The following is a 12620-nucleotide window of genomic DNA, read 5'->3' as shown; positions in this document are numbered from 1 at the left end:
AGCGGATGGATGAAGGGATAGTTGGGCGGATGGACGGATGGCCAGACAGACGGGTCCATGAATGGATGTAGTATGGGTGGCTGGTATTATGTGTATGGGCTTTATGGCTGGTCATAGATCTGCTATTAACCTGCTTCAGGAATGACATGTTGCTGTCCAGTATGACTGCGGATCTCAACTAAATGCCGAGGCTCGTGGTTTAGTGCCTGGGGAGGTGTTTGGCTGCCAGGACTGTGATACCAGTTACGAATACTTTTCGTTGTGACCTCAGTTATATTCGCAGTCAGAACACCGCTTAAGACTGCGGAAAGAAAAAGAATAGGAGCTCATTTTCTGAGAGAACTCCGTGGTTTTCTGGTGTGAATGAGTACGGGAACGCAGAAAACGCTCTTGTTTGCGCTGAGTGAACATCTCTGTAAGGTGGCAGTGTGCTGAGAGCCGCCTCCTTCCTCTGGCTGCCCCTCCCGCCCATTAAGCCCTCATCTGCATCTCACTGGTTGCCGTCTTGTTATCACAGCTGAGGACCACCGAACCCACCCAGCAAAGCAAACGCCATCAAAGGTGCCCAACTCTGGGAAGCGTCTGTGAAAGCAAAGGTGCCAAACCCATTAGGAGCCTGGCGTGAGGGCAATCCAAGGGGCAGGTGCCACAGGGACAACATGACTGTGCGTCACAGAAGTGAGGAGTCAACGTAGCAGGCCTCAGAGCGCAATGTGACCCTTGAAAGTCACACACGTGAATAGTCACTGAGCTTGCCTCGGATGAACGAGCCTAAACAGTCAGGAGTCTATGCAGCAGGCCTCAGAGGTGCAAAGTCTTTGCAGAAATCTTCAGGAGTGAAATGTCACTGCAGCAGGCCTTAGGGTAACAACGTCGCTGCACAACGCCTCAAAAGCGAGGAGTCACTGCAGCAAACCTCTGAGGGACAGAGTGACTGTGGGAGGCCTTCTAAGCGAGGAGTCACTGCAGCAAACCTCTGAGAGACAGAGTGACTGTGGGAGGCCTTCTAAGCGAGGAGTCACTGCAGCAAACCTCTGAGGGACAGAGTGACTGTGGGAGGCCTTCCAAGTGAGGAGTCGCTGCAGTAAACCTCTGAGGGACAGAGTGACTGTGGGAGGCTTTCTAAGCGAGGAGTCGCTGCAGCAAACCTCTGAGAGACAGAGTGACTGTGGGAGGCCTTCTAAGCGAGGAGTCACTGCAGCAAACCTCTGAGGGACAGAGTGACTGTGGGAGGCCTTCTAAGCGAGGAGTCACTGCAGCAAACCTCTGAGGGACAGAGTGACTGTGGGAGGCCTTCTAAGTGAGGAGTCGCTGCAGTAAACCTCTGAGGGACAGAGTGACTGTGGGAGGCTTTCTAAGCGAGGAGTCGCTGCAGCAAACCTCTGAGAGACAGAGTGACTGTGGGAGGCCTTCTAAGCGAGGAGTCACTGCAGCAAACCTCTGAGGGACAGAGTGACTGTGGGAGGCCTTCTAAGCGAGGAGTCACTGCAGCAAACCTCTGAGGGACAGAGTGACTGTGGGAGGCCTTCTAAGTGAGGAGTCGCTGCAGTAAACCTCTGAGGGACAGAGTGACTGTGGGAGGCTTTCTAAGCGAGGAGTCGCTGCAGCAAACCTCTGAGAGACAGAGTGACTGTGGGAGGCCTTCTAAGCGAGGAGTCGCTGCAGCAAACCTCTGAGAGACAGAGTGACTGTGGGAGGCCTTCTAAGAGAGGAGTAACTGCAGCAAACCTCTGAGGGACAGAGTGACTGTGGGAGGCCTTCTAAGTGAGGAGTCGCTGCAGCAAACCTCTGAGGGACAGAGTGACTGTGGGAGGCCTTCTAAGTGAGGAGTCGCTGCAGCAGGCTTCAGATGAAGTGGCGTAGCACAACATTTGGGGTCCCCCTTGCGATCCATGCAGAGCCCCCCACCTCCCAAGCTCCTTAGCAAAGGACAGGGGACGCCACCACACCCAAGATCGGCACGGACCACCCTTGTGCGCAATGTCCATGGTGATTATGCCGCTGCAGGGGCATGCACTACACAAAGTGAAAGAAGTAAATATGTTTTTTAATCAAAGCTTAAATGTTTCACTTAGCGTAGACAGAAGGGGGCGATGCCTGGTCTCCAAATATACCTGCCTCCACTGGTGGAGTTCTTTTATTGGAGGATGAAAATCCTCGCCACAAGTATGCGATTGCGACCAGGCGTAGTGAGGGAGCCCGATCAGGTTTGGGGTGTTGGTTGGTACATGATTACACCAGGGTATCTTATTACTACCTAATCTAGGCGCAATATGATGAAGTAAAATATTAGTTAAAACTGCCTTATTGTTTGAACTGGTTAATTATTGACATTGCTTTCCTTTTATGCAACATATTTTTCAGTTATGTTTGTGGGTTCTTAGAGACCAGGACCCATGGAAATTCTCCCACTTACCAAACATAGTAAAATTAGTTCACCCGGATAATATAATTGGTGAAATGGGAAAGCTGGGATTTGAGCCCAGTTTTCAATGCGCTACAGTTTGTAATTTGACAGCAGGCTACATCTCCTCCCCACCAATCCCATCTCATCCTTAGTTTTCAAACCATGTACAGAGGTGGCAAAGCTGAAGAATTCATGGGTAGAGCAGAGCCATTGCTGAACCTGGGGGTCTGGGTTTGTTCTCAGTCAGATATGAGCTGGCATGGCAACAGTCCCATATCTGTCTCCCTGCCTCCTCAGCCCACAACACAAACCCCAATACCTGCACCCCATGCACACCTCCTCCCAGGTGATAAGACCTTCACATGTAATCCTGCATTCTCACTGGTATGCTTAACATAAATGATTAAGATTATTTATAAAGACTATAAAATATAAACCCATATGAGTGGGACCTTCTGCAGAGATAGCTAAGGAAAATAAGTCACAGTGATGAAAGGTGATTTGCTCAGAATCACATACTGTATGAAGTGGGGAAAGTGGGGATTTGAGCTTCCTGGTTCCTCGGTTTCCAATTCAGAAAGCAGGGGAGACTCGATCTTCTCCTACTGCATCTTCAGTTTGTGAAACAAAACAAATGTTTTCTGCAATGTTGTTATTCAAGAGCCAAACTAGTATACTGTATAATAAATCTGGTTTTCAAAGCACCAATGTATCTACAAGGGCGAAGCACATTAATCGTCTATATGCTGAGGAAAAAACATCTGAAAAACAGACTAGGATTATAGCACCAAGTCACATGAGAAAGCAACCTGAAAACATACAAGATAAGAAGTAATTGAAACATATATTCATAAAGCAAGTATGCATCACTTAGTCAGAATAATGACAGGGGGAGGGGGTCAAGCCAGTCTCACAATTTGGTGCAGTGGCATGCAGGCCAGAAATAGATCTCAGTCCACCTGCTGACCTACTATTCCAAATGTGTACCTCAGTCTCATGCACCCTATATTCCTTACCCATAATCCTCTGGTGTGCTTCCCTTGCACTACATTCTGAAAGCCCTTGTATGTTACAATTATTTTGTCTGGCTTGCGTTGCCCTTTTGCTCCTTCCTTTAACTATTAATTCAATCCACTTCCCTTCCCTTGTACGCAACTCCTTCCCTTGCCCACATTGCTCCATCACTCATCCCTTGGCCCTCACCGCCTTTTCAAGAGGAAAAAGCCTGGGACGTGGTGATGGAGAGGGAGCAAGAGCGACCTATTATATGTATGTGTGCTTTCAAATAAGGTGGAGTGTGTGTTTCTGTCACTGGGTTAATGTGTTTGAGTGTGTATGTGACAGTGTAAAGTATATGTGGAAGGATTTATCTGTGTTCATGTGACTTGGTATTAATATACCTGAATGTGGTGTTGATTTGCAGGTGTGTCTTTTGTTGGTCACATAAGAGAAGAGTGTTCTGGACAAGACAATGATAAACTATCTCAGCCTTAGGGGGTCATTCAGAGTTGGGTGGTAAAATAAAAATCATCAGTATTTGGCAAACACCATTGATTTTACTGTCCCCACCAATTCAGGGTTTCATCAAATACTATCAGTGGTATTCCATCGGAATACCGGTGGCATTTTGGCCAGGCATTTTGCAGAAAATCCACCTATTTTTACTTCCACCTTAAAAAACAACCTGGCACCACATTTTTAGAAATCTTTATTTTTACTGTACATAACATAAGCACAGGTGCTTCCCTTCAATAGAGTGAAAACATATTATACAAATGGCCACATTGAGAGGGTAAAAAGGTGGGCCTCTCTTATTGGCTCCTCTCACCGCCGTACCCATATAATTCACAAAAGGGCCAGAATTGACTATTTTGTGCATGAAGAAAAATCAACAGTAGTGATATAAGCCACTAGTGTACATAATCCATGTTTCCCTTTACATTGATGCTGAAAATGGTTGAAATATTGAAAAAAATCATTTTTACATTATCTCAATCGGAGGTGGTATTTCTGAAAAAGCATTGGAGGTATTCCATAAGTACAACCTATTCTGGTGCTAAACGTTGAGTAGGGCTGTTTTCCAGAAGTACCACAGCCAGAGCTGGTACCTATTTTTCAGAGGTATTAAATCCACCAAACTCTCCCCTTAGTTGGTGGTCTTCTAATAATTAATACCTCAATTTACATCTTTCTATGTGTGTTTTTCAACTGTGTCCAAAAGTAAGCATCACAAACAGTCCAGCAGCCATTTCTGTAACCAGTACATAAGTAAACATACATGGGCGCTGTTGAGGGGGCTATTAAACTGTTTTTGTAGGAACATACTGGTGATCAAGAAATTCACGAGAATAAAAGGGAAGCATTCGTACAGAATCAAACCGAGGACAAACTCTATAGAGCCTTACTTCCTTGGCAGTAGGAGTCGTGATAAGCTGCTGTGGTATGTAGCAGGCCAATGGTGTATGGGGAGCAGCTATGCCAACATTAACATCCAGGGACACAGCATCTCTTATTTAAATGCCTACTTCGCCATTGGGCAGTATGAACATGCCCCTGCAGCGTAGACTCCGCTCCCTCTCACTCAATGTGGAGGCCCATGTGTGGGGTGCATCCAGCAAGCTTGTCTGCCTTGCTCTTTTTGAAACAGAGTTTAGGGGGAGGTGCAGATTGAGGAGTTTTTAATTGTTAGAGATCTATTACTTTAAAGCACGAAAGGTTTGTTCCTGAGGGATATTCTGATAAAGCAATTTGATTGTGATTCTAATATAATTTCTTGTCAGTTGGTGCCTAATCATAAAACAGTAAATGAAAATCACAGTGGCTCAAATGACAAATTTAGAAAACTTATATTAGTGGATAAAAAGAAAATTACAATACTAGGAAAAATATGAAATTAATTCTAAAGAAGATTAACTGTATAGTATTAAAGGTAATAAGGCAAAGAGGTGTATAATCAAGAACAACAAACAACAGTGATGTACATGGGTTAGTCATATATTTACGAAGTATATTTATGGAGAACAATACATCAAGAAATGTATAAACATTAATTGTTGTAGACTCAGTAATCCGCATAAACTACAGAAAATGAAAACTGTATTACATGCAACAGACAAGGGTCTCTTGGTCACATTAAGCAGAGAAATAAAAAGCGGTCATATCCTTAAAATGGTCCCACGATCATCCAGAGATGAGGTAAGGTGTGAAAAGGTTATTCACATTTGGCAGAAAGTGTGCTCCCAAGAATTACTCTTGAAAGTCAGAAATGATGCAAAGTGACCCTTCTACAGAAGATTTCACTTGAAACTCACAAAGATCATGTGAAATATCACAGTATCTGAAATGTCCATAGAGAGACTCAGATGCCTTCACCAGGACACACATTCATGTGCTTCAGAGACATCTGCAAATAATGCCACATCGTTCCGGGATCAAAATGAGTGGGACTGGTAATGTGGCGTTAAGCCCCCGTTCCCAGAGCTGGAATGGGGGTTATCGGCCCGGCAGCCAAAGCTATCATCCCGGGTGAAGCAAGGGTGGATAACAAGGACTCTGGGTTGTTAACCCCCTTTCCAGCCCTTGTAACGGGAGCTTTACGCCATGATCACCCTGCCTTACCGCTTTGGTAACCCGGGTTGCTACAAAAAAGGATTCTCATTCATTGAAAGGGACACCTCATGCGTCCCGTTCAATGAATGACAATCCTTTACCAAGATGGCTGGCATGGAACGGGAAGACGGGGCTCCGTTCCGTACAGAGCCCCATCTTCCCTTTCCATGGCAGCCTGCCGGAGGAAAGGGGAAGGAGCAGAGGGAAGCTGAGGTAAGGGGTAAAACAAATAAAAGAAAAAAACTGGGACAGAGGGTGGGCGGTTGATGCCAGCGCAGGGAGCCAGCCGTCAGGTGTCATGAAACGCAGGCTTGTACCGACAGTTCAGACCTGTGTTCCTAACCATCTGAGTGGCTGGCTCCCCCTGCCCAGGTGCTAATGGTGGTTAGATGTCCTTTTGAGGATTGGTGATGGAGAGGCAATAACATTCTCAATTCCCTTGCTGGAAAGACCAAAAGTCATTCAGTAGGTCAGTCATTGTGGTTTAAGACAGCACTGGAGTGGCATCTTTCTTAGGATGCAAGTGCGTACAAATGGGAGGTAATCGGTGATGTGACAGATTTTTCTTTTCCCACTTGTATCTGCTGCGGCCAGTAAAAATAACCCATGCGGAATGTGCTGCTTAAACGGAACCGAGCCTGCGGGAAAAGTCATCTGCACCCAATGAGGCCACTCTTTGGCTCATTCTTAAAATTATTTCACTGCTTTATCACTGCCTCCACCCTGACAGAAACCCAAAACCCGTCCTTTATTTATGAATCAGAGGAAACTTCCAAGATTTATACTATAAAATAGCCCGATATTTCACTTTTCCAAGGCTTGGGTCTGTATCACACCACAGGGACTTCAAGGCTGGCTGCCTGAGCAACTCAAGCCCCAGAGCATTCACTATTGGTGTGGCTCTAGCCCGCACAGGCCCATATAACCTGGCGCCTATACACACACACTCAAAATTCAAACAACCGAAATCTACACCTCTACCACCACTTACATACCTCCACACCAGCCGATGCTTCCTAGCATAAGAAGCTTCCTTCTGGACACAATGACCTCTATGCTCTCAACACAAACCACCTAGAAACAAACCCACACACAGTAACAGTAAAAGGGGTTTTATTCTAAATTATTTTCCAGAAACATGCACCGAAATGCTTGTCCAAATGTGCCGAACAGTCTTGAAGCATGCTCCAAGCAGTTCAATGGTGAAAAACATGAGGATCTCGACTGTCTTTGCTCTCAGGGTGCGATGAGTCCCAAACCAGGGGCTCAGGGACAATATGAATACTTTTCTTATGTTTCCAAACACAGGGGAGGCTGGCACACAGATGCAGGGGTCCTTAAACACAGTGAGGTCCTGGGTACCACTGTGGCAGGCAGAGAGGCGGTCTTGCTCCAGAAGCAGGTCACTTCTTGGGTTGCTGTGAGTCCCACTCCAGGAACTCAGGGACAAGATGGGTCCTTGTTGTCGGGCTCCCAAACACAGGGGAGGTCATCACACAACTGCAGGGGTCCTACAACATGTCGAGGTCCTTGGTACCGCTGTGGCTGGCAGAGAGGCAGGTTCTGTTCGAGCAGCGGATCACCCCCAATGGTTCCTGGGGATGGTTAGGGGAAAGAGCTTGCTTCTGCCTTTGGAACACCTGCCTCCACCTCCCAGCTGGAAGACTTTATAGAGGACTTCTCTCCCAGTGAGGTCCAACAAAATCTTCAAGATGGTTCAAGATGATTCAAAGAAGTGGTGTTGGAACCCCTTCTTTTAAAGGCAGCCCGCTTTAGTTTTCCAATCCCTGCTCTTCAAATCATTGAACTTTGCCCTTCTGACATCACACCCAAAATTATTTGTACTACTGTTACGCTCACCTGGTCTCTGCGGAGGCGTTGGGGCATGGTTGCAGCCCTCCCTGAACTTGAATCACCCCTTTCAGGCCTCTCCCTCAGTAGAAAAGCTGGGAGCGGTGGTACATGGTGATACTGCTCCTGCATGGAGATAAGAGTGTATGAGTGCAGCAATCTGTGATTGTTGTGCCTCTCGGACCCTTCACCCCAAAGTACGATTTCTGTGAGCATACACCAGCCCATAAAGCTCACCTCTAAATTATGGAAGATAAGCTCTCCGTCCTGCTACTTCAGGGGCGCGTCAAATGGGATCTAGTTCCTTCACTGATCCATGATAAGGATTAGTCCAGTCCAGCTGGGACTTTGCGTCTCCTTATGATTGGTAAGTCTTTCTTGAGCACTTGTGATGCTGTTTAATGTCTTCATATGTTGCTCCTAATTTATGCCCGCAATAATGTGTCTCTTCTGTTTTCTCGATAAACTATCCTTAGATGGAAATCCGGTCTCAATGCAGCTGTGAGACGCGAGATGCGGCCGGATGGAAGATGGATGCTACCGCAATGTTCAACAGCAAGTAAGTGATGGTTGAAGGAAAGCAGGAAGTATGGCGAAGCGCAACCTTAAACTGATTGTTTTTTCGATGTCTAACCTTGTCTTCTGTTTTTCCTTGCAGGCGCTGCTGTCGACGATGGAGCGTGTCGTGCTGCGGTGCCAAGATGAAGATTTCGGCGTTCCGGAATGTGTAAAGATGAATACTTGGTTCGCCGAACAGATGTACAGTTAAGAACAGCTTCCCCCAGTTGGTAAATGTGCTGACAGGAAGCAGGATATCCAGGAAGCACAATCTTCAAAGGCAAGTCTGACCTCAGGCGACGGTGAGTGTTGCGTTGCTTGCAAGTGCAGAATAACCCAAAGCGTCTGTCTTGAGGATCGGGGCAGCTCATATAGCTGAGATCATGGGCATGCCCATTAGGGCCGGCTTACCAGCCACACGCTGCCACTCCTAGAGATTGATCACGTGCAAAGGCAATTCATTAGCAGCCACACCCAAGAATACACTTGGGGCTGCTTAATGGATGGAATGTTCAAGGTAAATGCATCCTGCTTAATGGATGGAATGTTCAAGTATAATGCATCTGAAGTGTTACGTTCATAATAAACGCTTTTTGGTGTTAAATGGATGTCCTTGTTTACTTTTGTTCATGAACCTGGTGCCAAAGGCGCCAGGACAGTGTCCACCCAGGTCTCCTGTGCATGCAACCCCTGCATGCCTATGCCCCTGACTTCATGACCATGACAGCACTCCCCCCCAAGGCCCCTCTCAAGGGTGGTTCTCCTCCCGGTCCTGGTTTGGTGGGATTATTGCGATGGAACTGTCTGATTAAACGTGGAGCATGGACGACAGGATTGATTATGGACTTTATAGGATAGGGTCCCAGGTATCTTGGGCAGAAAGCTCTTGGCCCCTTCAGGTGAATATATTTGGATGATAACCACACCTTTTCTCCAATCTGGTAGGCGGAAGCTTCTTTCTGATGTCAATCAGCAAACAGTTATTGTCTTTCCTTAGCCTTGGTCAGATGCTCTGTCGCCTCCTTAAGAACCTGAGTGATGGTTTTATGCAAGTTTTTTATGGCTGGCATTTCCAGGGTATCAGGTGGATCAAATACTGAGGTCCTCGGATGTCTTCCATGCACAGTGTGGAATGGAGTTTGCCATGTGCTTGTGTGAACTGAGTTGCTGTATGCATACTCAGCTATCCAGAGTATATTTTTCCAAGAATCCTCAGACTGTTGCAACATACACCTGAGATATTTCTCTAAAGGTTGTTTGGTTCGTTCAGTTTGCCCATCAGTTTGAGGGTGATGGCTTGTGGACAACCAGAGATCGTACAACACTTTCTCCAAAAGGCAGAAACAAATTGCGATCAGATACTAATATTGATGGAAATCCATGTAATCGAACAATTTGCTCTAGGAACACAGAAGCGAGAGTTGACGCAGTTGGGAGTCCCTTCAGAGGGATGAAATGCGCCATTTTGGAGAATAAATCCACAACGACTAATGTGGTGTTGTATCCATTTCAGGGTGGAAGATGAAGTCCATCGACAGGGTATGCCAAGGTTCTGGCGGTACTGTTAGGGGATGTAGTAAGCCAGCTGGGTTCTGTTTCTGAGACTTGTGTTGTGCACAGACACTGCAGGTTTGAAAAAATTGGGCGATGTCTTTTCGCCAGGTTGGCCACCAGTAGTTTTGTTTTACCTTAGCCTGAGTTTTGGCTATTCCTGGGTGTCCTTCCACTAATGAACTGTGGTCATTTGTGATGATTTGCTTTTGCAGTTCTTGGTCTTGGACATATAATCCTCCTTGGAAATACGGTAAATTGTCTTCGATGGTGTACTGGTCACCTTTTAACAGCCATTGCTGTTGTGTTGATTGATCCATCTGGGATTGCAAACTGGTTCTTTGGTCATCCAGACACATGGTGGCAGCTATTCTGGCTTGAATCCTTTCCTCAGGAATTATGGCCATGGGGTCAGATGCTGTAAAAGCCTCTTTTTCTTCACTCATGCGTGATAGAGCGTCTGCTTTCCCATTGCATACTCCAGGTCTGTGTCATGACCCACAAAACACACCCCTTCTGGACTTCCTGGTCCTTGTCACGGCGGGGCTTGCATTCATTGTTTCTCCCAACATGGCCGTATCACGTGACACGCCTTGCACCAGCTTTCACGGCGGACGTAGTACGTTCCATAAATATGCCATACCCCCGCGGCCCCTTGCGTCTCAATGCTATTGCGAAGTAGCGACCAGACGTGTGCTCCGTAGCTCCCGGTATTGTTTCCCTTGCTTCTTCCACTCTAACCCAATTCTAGTCACTTTCCTTCCTTTCTTGATTCCTGGACTCGTGTGCTAGTTGCGCACCCTGTTATTTCCTGGATTCCTGGACCCCTGCATCCCGGTAATTGAACGCACGCTGGAGTCGGAAGAGACTTGTGCAGCCTTATTCAAGACGCGATCAGTACGCAAGAAGGCATCGATCAAGAAATCCAGCAAAGATCGAACTCAGGTGAGAAGGGGGAAATCCTTGACAGTCTGTAAGTGATAATAAAATTGTATTCCGCGAAAAAGAGAGCCCAACGAAGTTGACGCGAGGATTGTGCTTTGGCGGTTTTCAAGTATTGCAAGTTACGCTGGTCCATGATGACAGTGACCCTATGTCTCGCCCCAAGAAGGTAATGTCTCCAGGCCTTGAATGCTGCTTTAAATGCCAGTAATTCCTTATCAGTGATTGCATAGTACAACTCAGGGGCTGAAAATGTGCGGGACCAGAATGGGACGCGGTGTAGTTGTCCTGTTTCAGGGTCTCGTTGTGACAATACTGCTCCCATAGCTATTTTTGAAGCATCTGTCTCAACTATGTAAGGTAGGTCTGGTCGTGGGTGTCGAAAGGCTGGTGCTGTAGTGAATGCTAGTTTCAACTTCTGGAAGGCTTCTTCAGCTTCTGTCGACCAATGGAACTTTTGATTTTTCTTTAACAAGGAGGTAATTGGATGTACAATTTGTGAAAACCAGGGATAAACCGACGGTAAAAGTTGACGAATACGAGCACGCTTTGTACTCCTTTCGTGGATGTTGGTGAGGGCCATTGGAGGATTGCATCCACCTTTCGTGTATCCATAGGTACGCCTTGTGGTGTGAGCATGAAACAGAGAAACTCGACCTTGGTTACATGGAAAAAACATTTTTTCAACTTGGCATACAATTGGTGTTGTTGAAGCTTCTCTAAGACTGTCCGGACATGGCCTACATGGTCTTCCATGGAATTTGAGTAGATAAGAATGTCGTCAATGTAAACAAGAGCCCAAACGTCCAGTAGACGTCCATCATTCATAAAGAATTGGAACGCCGCAGGGGCATTGCATAGCCCGAAGGGCATGACCTGGTATTCAAAGAGGCTGTACTTCATGCGGAAAAGGCTGTTTTCCACTCGTCTCCCGCTTTTACTCTTACAAGATGGTATGCTCCTCTCAAACCCAGTTTGTTTAGATTTGAGCATGTTTCACTTGGTCCAGGAGCTCTCGTATAAGTGGTAAAGGATATCGATTTTTTACTGTGATCTGATTGATCACTCTTTAGTCGATGCAAGTTCTTAAGTCCCCCTCCTTTTTAGGCACAAAGAATAAGGGAGAGGAGGCCAGTGACTTGGATGGGCAAATGAAACCGTTCGCCAGGTACTGATCCAGGTAAGTTCTAAGATGATGCTTTTCCTGTTCTGTCAGAGTGTAAATTCAGCTGCAAGGGATCTGGACTCTGGGTACAAGATCTATTTGACAATCGTAGGGTCTGTGCAGGGGCAGAACGTTGGCTTGCTCTTTTTTGAAGACATCCTGGTAATCTTGGTATTCAAGCGGTAAGGAGCTGATGAGGCCCAACACGATTCCTTTCTTCGGTTTCAGATTGGTGTCATATTTTTTGCAACATGTGTCAGCACAATCATGAGGAAATGTTAGAACTCATTTTCGCCAGTCGATCCTAGGATTGTGGGTCTCCAGCCAGGGAATTCCCAATATCATCTGGAACTGAGGAACACTGATGAGAATGAAATTAACGTCCTCTTGATGCCCGTCCTGACACATGCTTGACTTTCTCAGTGTATTGTGTCACCGGGCCGGATGATAGCTGAGATTCATCCACAGCAGTGATGTTTTCCGATTTCTGCTTCTGGCGCAGAGGAAGGCCTATTCGGAGAGCCAAATCTTGGTCAA

Source organism: Ambystoma mexicanum, chromosome 6q (assembly GCF_040938575.1).
Source record: "Ambystoma mexicanum isolate Mex_15411 chromosome 6q, UKY_AmexF1_1, whole genome shotgun sequence".
Lineage (NCBI taxonomy): Eukaryota > Metazoa > Chordata > Amphibia > Caudata > Ambystomatidae > Ambystoma > Ambystoma mexicanum.
Note: the sequence above shows the minus strand (reverse complement) of the source record.